Source organism: Castor canadensis, chromosome 3 (genome assembly GCF_047511655.1).
Source record: "Castor canadensis chromosome 3, mCasCan1.hap1v2, whole genome shotgun sequence".
Classification (NCBI taxonomy): domain Eukaryota; kingdom Metazoa; phylum Chordata; class Mammalia; order Rodentia; family Castoridae; genus Castor; species Castor canadensis.
In genome coordinates this window covers 53,036,677-53,046,118 of record NC_133388.1, presented here as the reverse complement: position 1 = coordinate 53,046,118, position 9,442 = coordinate 53,036,677, and the positions used below count along the sequence as shown (strand labels likewise).

General features: G+C 42.5%; 1 protein-coding gene and 1 long non-coding RNA gene across 5 annotated transcripts in view; one reads left to right on the top strand and one right to left on the bottom strand.

Moving 5' to 3' along the window:
- LOC141421572 (uncharacterized) overlaps positions 1-3,326 on the bottom strand; it is a 28,517-nt gene extending 25,191 nt beyond the window's left edge. For 2 of the 4 annotated variants that reach the window (XR_012446162.1, XR_012446163.1), the window contains exon 1: positions 25-3,326. This is a non-coding gene — a long non-coding RNA (uncharacterized lncRNA). The remainder of the gene's footprint in view (positions 1-24) is intronic. The other 2 variants (XR_012446164.1, XR_012446165.1) reach the window with 2 other exon arrangements.
- A 171-nt stretch (positions 3,327-3,497) lies between these two features.
- The window catches only part of LOC109693952 (uncharacterized), a 39,976-nt gene continuing 34,031 nt past the window's right edge, over positions 3,498-9,442 (top strand). Inside the window, exons 1-2 of the mRNA XM_074067974.1 lie at positions 3,498-3,621; positions 4,665-4,730. The gene's annotated coding sequence lies outside the window, so the exon portion shown is untranslated. The remainder of the gene's footprint in view (positions 3,622-4,664; positions 4,731-9,442) is intronic.

Sequence of the window (9,442 nt, the reverse complement as noted above, 5' to 3'; positions counted from 1 at the left end):
TTTAGTCTCACAGATTATACTCACCTAGATTCTTTATATCATATCCCAAGTCCACATTTTAGGAACCGTCTCCATCCTGCTTTCCAAATTTTTATTCTCAATTGCCTGATACTAGATGGCTGAACAAGTGGGGAAAAAAAAAAGTTTATAGACATGCACCAACCCAAGACTGTTAGATTTACTGTGTTCATCTCTTTTCGGCTGGAAGTATGGCTCAAGCAGTAGTGTCTGCCTAGTAAGTACAAAGGATAAGAGTTCAAATTCTAGTACTGTTTCCCCCAAAAAAAGACCAGACACTACTACCTTTTGGGGGATTCTACATAGGAACTTGCTTCACACATGAAGTGAAGCCCAGAAAAACTATAGTCAAGAATATAGACAAGAGGCCCTGGGATTCCCATAGAGAATCTTTTTCTTCTGGAAACAGAAGGGAGTAAGTACAGGTGAAAACAGGGAAAGAAAAGAACTGCAGGGAAAATAAGGATCAGAACAACTTCTTGAACCTTCCCCTGTGATGAATACAGGAAGCCTAGCATTTCTTCTCAATTCAAAAGAACAAAAATGGCTGGGCGTAGCAGCACAAACCTACAGCCTGCAATCCCAGCATTCAGGAGGCTGAGTTCAAGGCCAGCCTGGGCTACATAGTGAAATCCTGTCTCCAAATTAAAACAAACAAACACAAAAACAAAACGTGAGATGCCTATTAGACATGTAGGATAATAAATAGGAAGTTGGATTGGATATACATGATTGAAACAACTGGTTTTCAGGAACACCCCCAAAGGTAAGTGAAGCAAAAAATCACATCATTTACTATGCACACGGCCTTTTCTTAGAAAATCTGTGAGAATGTATTCAAGCAAAACAAAGGAGGACAATACAGACCATGTCAAGAGGTCTAGCAATGTGCCCAACTGAGGAGAATAAAGGGAAATGGAAAGTTTGAAGGACTCACCTACACAGCTGCATACAGTGAACCACAACTAGGAAGAAGACTGATTCTCCAGAATGCAAGTCTTGGCAGTTTAAAAAATCAACAAACCAGGCAGTAGTGGCTCACGCCTGTAATCCTAGCAACTTAGGAGGTAGAGATCAGAGGGATCCAAGTCAGCCCACGCATGTCTGAAAACACCCAACACAAAACACAGCTGGTGGACTGGCTCAAGTGGTAGAGCGCTTGCTTAGCAAGCATGAGGGCCTGAGTTCAAACCCTAGTACCAACAAAAAAATAAATAAATGAATGAATGAATGAATGAATGAATGAATAAATAAATAAATAAGAGCATAGACTTTGTGTCCAAGTTACAGAAGTTAAAGGCACTCTGAGAACAAAGATAAACAACCTTATCTTCTACCATTATATTCTAACACACTTGCTATCAGGCAAGCAAGTAATTAATTTTGCAATGAACACCAGCTGCATGTCTTATTCAGTCAACCCAAGGCTGATTCTCTCTACCCTGAGATAGCATCAAATCCCACAGGTTAAGGGTTCAGTTGCACAAGACTGGCCTCCAGGCCCAATGCAAATCACAAGCTCCAGGTGGTTTAACCTGTGCTACTTACTGACCAGCTACATATCAGTGTGTGGGTTCCCATGACACACCCCCTCAGGGTGTACTAATTTGCTAAAGCAGCTCACAGAGCTCAGGGAAATGCTTACTTACATCTACTGGTTTGTTATAACAGATGTTATAAAGGATATAGAGGAAGACATACATGTGGGAAGTAGCACGGAGCTTCCACATCCTCTTCCAGCTCACCAGCCTCCATGAACCTCAGATGTTTCTATAAGAAGTCTCTCAAAACCCTGATCTGTTGGGTTGCTATGAAGGCTTCATTACATAGTTATGACTCATTACATAGTTATGGCCAACGTTGATCAACTCAAATCTCCAGCCTCTTTCCCCACTCTGGAGGTTGAGGGTGGGGTTTAAAGACCCTCTTTTCTGTAACAGAGCCTCAAGTGAAGCTACCTACGGGCTGTCAGCCATCAGTCAGTCAATTCAAAAGCATATAAAGGATTTATTACTTGGGCAGCTCTATCAAGCATGATGCCTGGTGTTCAAACCCCCGTGCCACCAAAAAGAAAACAAGTTTGAGCTCTAGGATTTTAGGAGTCGTTTGCCACAAACAGGGACAAAGGACAAATACATACTTTATAACATCACAGTCACTCTACACTCTTCAACAAGCACACAGAAAGTACGCTAGAAAACTCCACATAGCTGGACATTGGAGACTCATCCCTGTAATCCTGGCTTCCTGGGAGGATGGAGGTTGTGGGCAAGAGGGGGGGGAAGAATAGTTTTCCAGATCTCAAATAATCAGAGCAAATGGACTGGGGGTGTGGCTCAAGCAGTACTCTGGAAGCCCCAAACCCTGTGTTCAAACCCCAATCCCACCTAAAACAAAACAAAATCTACAGATAATAGAAAAATTGAATCAGGCATGGTGGAACACGCCTTAATCCCAGCACTAGGAGGTATAGGCACGGGAGTTCCAGCCCAGCCTGGGCAACAAAATCAATACAAATTCACCTAACCTGGATGCTAATAACATCTTCCTAAAGAACCCCGGGGAACTGGAAATGGATTGTGCTTTTCATGAAGTTCTTCATTATGTAATGTTACCTCCTGCAAGTATCCCTTTGCTAAATGTTAAAGAAAGATAAAACTTATGTACATACTGGGGAAAAAGAGAGAGGGAGACCATTAAAGGCACATTTAATTATCACAAGGTAAGCACTAGTTACCTTTTCGCCTTCCTACAGATGAGGTAAATTAACTGCCCCATTTGCACCGCTAAAAGCTGGCGGATCCCAAGCCAGGCAGCCTGGCTTTTACACACATAAGGTTTTTAGGCTCCCTGCAGTTTCTTCCAGCTGGAAAGCCTAGAAGGCGTTGTTCTTGCTCGCGTACTTTCTCAACCTGGGCGTTTTGAGGGGTTCCAGGCTCTGGGACCAGGGATGCTAAACGTCCCGCACGTGAAGCACTGTGCACCCCAAAGCCCAATAACGCCCGGGTGGTGAAATGCATGACAGATATGGCAGCAAACATTTGCTCTTCGGGAGGATCGTGCCAGTGGACGAGGAGAGGACAGGTGACAGGTCACCTGCGCGCAGCCCAGGTCCCCACACTTTCCTCGCCAGCCTCCGAAGTGCGCCAGGGTCTCCCCCGGACCCCAGCACTCACCTACCTGGTGAACCATCTCGCGCGAAGCCTCAAGTAAAAGTAAAGGTGGGGGAATCCTCTGGACCCGGACGACCTGCGTCGCCTCCTAAGAAGGAACCCCTACCAGCTGAGCCGGCCCAAAATTCAAACTTCCGGCAGGGGCCTCTGATTGGAGGGACTTTAAGCAACACTACCGGGCCAAGCTCCCGCCCCTTCCCCTCGACGAAGCTTCCGATAGGCTCGCTGCGGCCGACATTTCAATTGATTGAAAGGGAAAGGGATGGCGCCCAGGACGTGTGCTACGACTAAAACAGTCCGGGTAGCCGCCGGGCAGGAGAAGAGCGGAGCGTTGGAGCTGCTTGGGTCGGTTGACCGGCGCGGGCTGTGCGCTGCATTCGGAACCGCCCGGTATCCCGCACAGGACTCGCAGAGCATCTCCAGGTCCCGGGTAAGGAGAAGGACCAGGGCAGGGGAGGCACGGATGCTCGGCGCCTCCCGGTTGCAGGAGTTTCAATGTGGTGTTTAGTCATCGAAGTCCGCGGACCTTACTGGAATAGTAATTATTATTCATGTTACTATTTATTCGTTATTATTGTTATCATTGTCGTTCTTAGTAGGCGATTGTGAGGTTTAAGATCAGAGCCTCCTCATTGATAGACAGGCAGGCTCTACCACTTGAACCACGACCCCAGCGCGAATTCTTTTCCTTTTACTTAACATTTTAACGAACGGTCTAACAAATTCCTCCTAACATTGGCCTGTGTTTTCATAATCTCCACGCTTATTTTACCTGGTGATGTACGTTTGGGTTAAATTTCTTTCTTTCTTTCTTTCTTTTTTATGGCAGTGGCAATGGGGATTGAACTCAGGGCTAGCAAACTCCTCACTACTTCAGCCACGTCTGCAGCACTTTTTGCAGTAGTTATTTTTCACATACGGTCTCCTGCTTCTGCTCTGGGCTGGCTTCAGACCAAGAGCCTGCTACCATGCCTCCTGCATAGCTGGGGTTACAGGTGCGAACCGTCACACCTGCCTTGTTCTTTCAGATAGAGTCTCAGCAACTTTTATTTTGCCCAGGCTGGCCTTAATTGTGCTCGTCCTATCTACCTCCCAAGTGGATGGGATTATAGGTATGAACCAGTGTGCTCAGCCTATTTCCTGTTTTTGGTTGTCATAAAGAAGTTCCTATGATCAGCTGCCCAAGTTTTTGTGGGGGTATTTTATTTCTCTTGGGAAAATCTAGGTATGGAATGTCTGGGAGGTTCCAGGAAGGTACGGCTTGGAAAAAAATTGCCAGTTTTCCAAAGTCGCACATGGTACAGCTCCAGGGTTTCACGTGCTTTCCAACATTTGGGGTGGTCAGTCTTATGTTCATCCTTGAAGGGGATGTAAAATGGTATGTCCTTCTAATCTTGCAACTGCAAGGACTAATGATGATGATTTTTTTCCTCATGTGCTTACTGACTATTTTTTGTTTGTTTTGTTTTGCAGGTGTGGGTCTCTAACTCAGCCTGGCACAAAGGAAGCAAAGCACTGTACCACTCAGCTATACCACAGGTCTCTTTTACTTTATAAAGTGTTTTTAAAATTGGAAATTATCATTGGTTGAGGGTACTGGGATTTGAACCACTCCAAGAATCCTTTATTCTTTTGGGTGTTTTTGAGCTAGGTCTCAAAATAGGGCTTGAACTGGCCTTCAATCTTGATCTGCCTGACTTCTGTGTCCCAATCAGCTAGGATTACAGGTATGAGCCACTGGTTCCTGATGCTCTCACTTTTTTTTTTTAAAATTAATTTTACAGCAGCACACCGTAGATATGAAACTGGTTTGTGTGACTGTAAGTAAACCTTCAAATGGTTGTCGCAGTTAAAAAACTATAGTACTGATCATACTAAGAAATACAAAGCGAAAATAAAGTATAAAACAAAAAACCCAAAACATTGCCATCTGTATTGTATGTGGAAAGAAGATAGCAGCCTTGCTGAAAACAACTGCAGCTGAGTGATGGCGGCAAAAACCGTAGCAGAGTACTTGCTGAAGCAGAGTGTACTCAAGGAGCCAGAGTTTAGTGATGGAAGGTGCTGAAGATCCATGAGTTGTTCAAGAGCCCACAGGTAACAAAGTGGCAGAGCCAAGGCTGCAGCTGTGGCTCAAGCAGTAGATCGCCTGCCCACTGAGTGCAAAGCCCCGAATTCAAACTCCAGTGCCAGATTAAACAAATAAAAGCAGAACCGGAGGGCAAATTCATGTGTTTTAATCTGGCTGGACTCATGGGTTGGTGCCATGCTGATTTGACACTGGAAAATAGCATAGGCTTTGGAGTCCCATCCATGTGACTTGAAATCGTCAGTTTAGTGGGCAAGTTTTCTCCATCTCTTATTTCCTCATGCACATTTTAGGATTATTGGGAAGATTAAATGAGATAATCAGTTCCAGTTCTTCCTAGTAACCTGTGGAAGGGGGGAAGGAACAGCTAAAGAAAGGAGGACAATGTTAGGTTTGTGGTCACAGTATAATGATAAAATGTTCAGTTGGCAAGCTAGAGAAACTAGAGCAAATTGGAACATGTGTATCTATTAAAGTACTCTGAGAATAGATGAAGCAAAAATGATTAGAAACTCAGGGAAAAAGTGGTAAATTCACCGTTACTGTGAGAGAGCGTATTGTCCATTTTCCATTAGTATAATGAAGTACCTGAAGCTGGATAATCTGTTTTTAAAAAAGGTTTTGAAGACTGAAAGTCGAGGTAGCATGGTATTGGGTCTAGCAAGAACTGACCTGGCACTGGGTACTGGTAGCTTACACCTGTAATCCTGGGCATATAGCTCATGATACTCTATCTTGACAAAAAACAACACAAACAGGGCTGGAGGTGTGTGGCTCAAATGGTAAGAGCACCTGCCTAGCAAACATGAGGCCCTGAGTACAAATCCCAGTGCCACCACAAACACAGACCTGACCTGGCTGTTGTACTTCATGGAGGGCAGCATCATAGTTGGAGTCATGCAAAAGTGAGAGGTCGGGCGATTCCGGGTCATCCCAGTCAAAAAGTTAGGAAGACCCCCAACTCAAGCAACAAGCCAGGCATGGTGGTGCTCGACCGTGCCAGTTAGGTGGAGGAATAGGTAGGAGGATTGTGGCCTGAGCCTGGCCAGGTAAAAAATATGAGACCCTATTTGAAAAATAAGTAAAAGCAAAAACAATGAGCAGATGTGGTTCAAGTGGCAGCAAGAACAACTCAGTGAGTTCAAACCCGAGTTCCACAAAACAGAGAGAGAGAGATCAAGGTGAGACACAAGGCCAGAGAGAGACCGAACAGGGAAAGACTAATGCAGACATGCATTAATTCCTTCCAAGGGCATGGCTACAATGTCTTTGCTCCCTGCCCCCCCCTTTTTATTTTCTAGTATTGGGGATTGAACTGAGCACCTTTTGCTTGCTAGGCAGGCACTCTTTGGCCTCAGCCATGTCCCCAACTTTTCCACCTCTTAAACTGCGCACTTGAACCATACTGAAACCATAGCACAGATTTAACACATTCTCATAGGCTAAACACACAAAATTTTAGAAAGGATATATCTAAGAAATCTGAGGAAAACAATTAAGAATTAACTAACCTTGCCAAGTGAGCACTAGCAGTGAGAGAATACACATTTTTCTCTAGCACGCATGGGACACTTACAAATGATCAAATATCAGGCTGTGAAGAAAGCACCAACAAACTTTAAAGACTAGGTATTCAACAAAGGCAGAAATTATGAGCAAAATGATAAATCTTAATTCCTTGTTAAATGACTCAAATTTAAAAAGAAATAACAATGAAAAATGGAAATAACTAAAACTAAGTGAAAATGAAAAGAATGCATATCAAAACTTAGAGGACACAGCAAATTTGGTGTTTGCTAATATAAACCTTAAATCCTAATAGTGATTGTGTTGGTGTAATTATTTCTTTCAACACACTCATAAATCATGCTGGTGGTTCCAGCACATTAGATAGAACTGAAGAAAATAGAGAAGGAAAGTGAACTTGTAGAACAACAGGAGTTATTGGATTTCTATGGAATTTTATTTACCTATGTTGTCTTTCAGTTCTTCTAGGTTAAACTAGGCAGTGAAATTGGTGATGATAGCAGTTAATTAGTTGAAATTTTTTGCCCATCAGAAGGACACATTCTTCCCAATTAATGAAACATTTCAGTTAATAAGTACAGGTCTGCACAATTATTTCTCTTTCTATAAAAACGTAACTACAAGCTGGTGGCATGGCTTACGGGGTAGAGCACCTGCCTAGGAAGTGTGAGACCCTGAGTTCAAATCCTGGTAGAGCCAAAAAAATGAAGTACAGCATTGTTATACTTTCTATCCTAAAATAATGATAACTTTAAATCAGACTGTACCTCAGTATTGAAAATGAATGGATCAGGGGCTGGGGATTTAGCTGAGTGGTAGAGCACTGGCCTAGCATGCTCAAATCCTTGGGTTCAATCCCCAGTGGCACACTAAAAGAGAGAAAAGTAATGAATCAACAGTGTTGTAATTATAGAAACCCAAAAATAAAAAACAGTCAAGGGCTGGCGGTGAGGCTCAAGTAGGAGATTGCCTGCCTGGCAACCACAAGGTCCTGAGTTCAATCCTCAGTACTGCACAAGCAACAAAAGTCAAGAAAGAGACTGCAGAAAGGAGGTGACAGAGCCACATAAAAATGTGTAATTCCATCATGTTTTTATGGGAAATTAACATGCATAAATAAAAGGAAGAATGTTATAAATTAATGTGATTTTTCTACATGAGAAGAGAATTGTGTGAGGATTACATTTACAACATGAATGCAGGTATGATGAGCTATTTTTGCATAACTGTGACATAGCAAATTAATATATCCTTTTTAAGGACCATTGGGCAGTAGGTGCCAAGAGCCATAGAAATCTCAGAGCATTTTGACCCCAAATTGCTATATCTAATGAGTTACCATACAATCATATGCCTAAAGATGTTTGCAAGTTTCCTTACAATGGAAAACAGAAAGCGATTTAAATGTCAACAATGGGAACGTGGTTTGTAGTAAGAATTTATTTCATCTATTTGATGGCATATTATGCAATCAGTAAAAATATTAATCATGAAAGCCAAAGAGCAAGAGAAAATGCATAACTTACAGCGTTAAATGAAAAGTAAGGGTCTGTGCGCTGTTGAGAAGAGTAAGCAAGAATGCGCCAAAATTACAACAGCCATATTTACATGGAGAACGACTTTTTTTGTCGGCACTGGGGTTTGAACTCAGGGCCTCACACTTGCTAGGCAAGCACTCTTCCTGCCTGAGCCACTTCAATAGCCCAAGACATTTTTCTGTTCTCTTTCCTTGTAAATATTTAACAGTGGAGTAGAGTTTTAGTTCAGTGGTAGAGCACTTGCCTAGTGTGTCTGAGACCCTGGGTTCTGCCTCCAGCCCTGCCAAAAAAAAAAAAGAAAGAAAAAGTGCTGTTTTTTAAAAATTATGTGTATGTGGTTAATTGTGATCATAATGCCAATCTTAAGAATGATCATAAGAATAAGTATCATAATGGCTTTGTAAATTGTACACATTGTCATGTGTATTTGGAAGCTAGATTATAAGATCTCAATTCACTTCACTTGCATAATTCTTTTTTGTAGTACTGAAGTTTGAACTCAGGGTCCCATGCTTCCTAGAGAGGCAGTTTTCCACTTGAGCCACTCCACCAGCCCTCAGGTGTGTAATTTGGGATATGGAGCAAATGGTGCATCTACCTTAATTGCTATAGCCATTTAAAATTTTCTAGAATGGTGTTAATCAAATGTTAAAGAATGGTGAAGGGTATGAGGTTGGAAGGTCCCAACAACTCACAACTAGTCAAACTGTAGCCTAAATATATATATGTCATATGTGTATGCTTTTGGCAGGACTGGGGCTTGAACCCAGGGCCTTGTGTTTGTTAGGCAGGTGTTCTACACATACAGTGTACTTTGAACAGGTTCACCCACTTGTTTATATTCCCCCTTTTCAAACATTATTTGGTGGGTTTCATGACAGTTTCTTCATATAAACATAAATATGCATGTATATGACATATATATCTAAATAAAATATATATAATGTACGTTGATCTTCTTCACCCTCCTTTTCCCCTCCTGCTGATTCTGCCCTACACAGTCCCTCTTTCACACTCATGACCCATCATCATGATAGTCATTATTTTAGGTCTAGATTCTGCATATGAGAGGAAATATGCAATATTTGGCTTTTAAG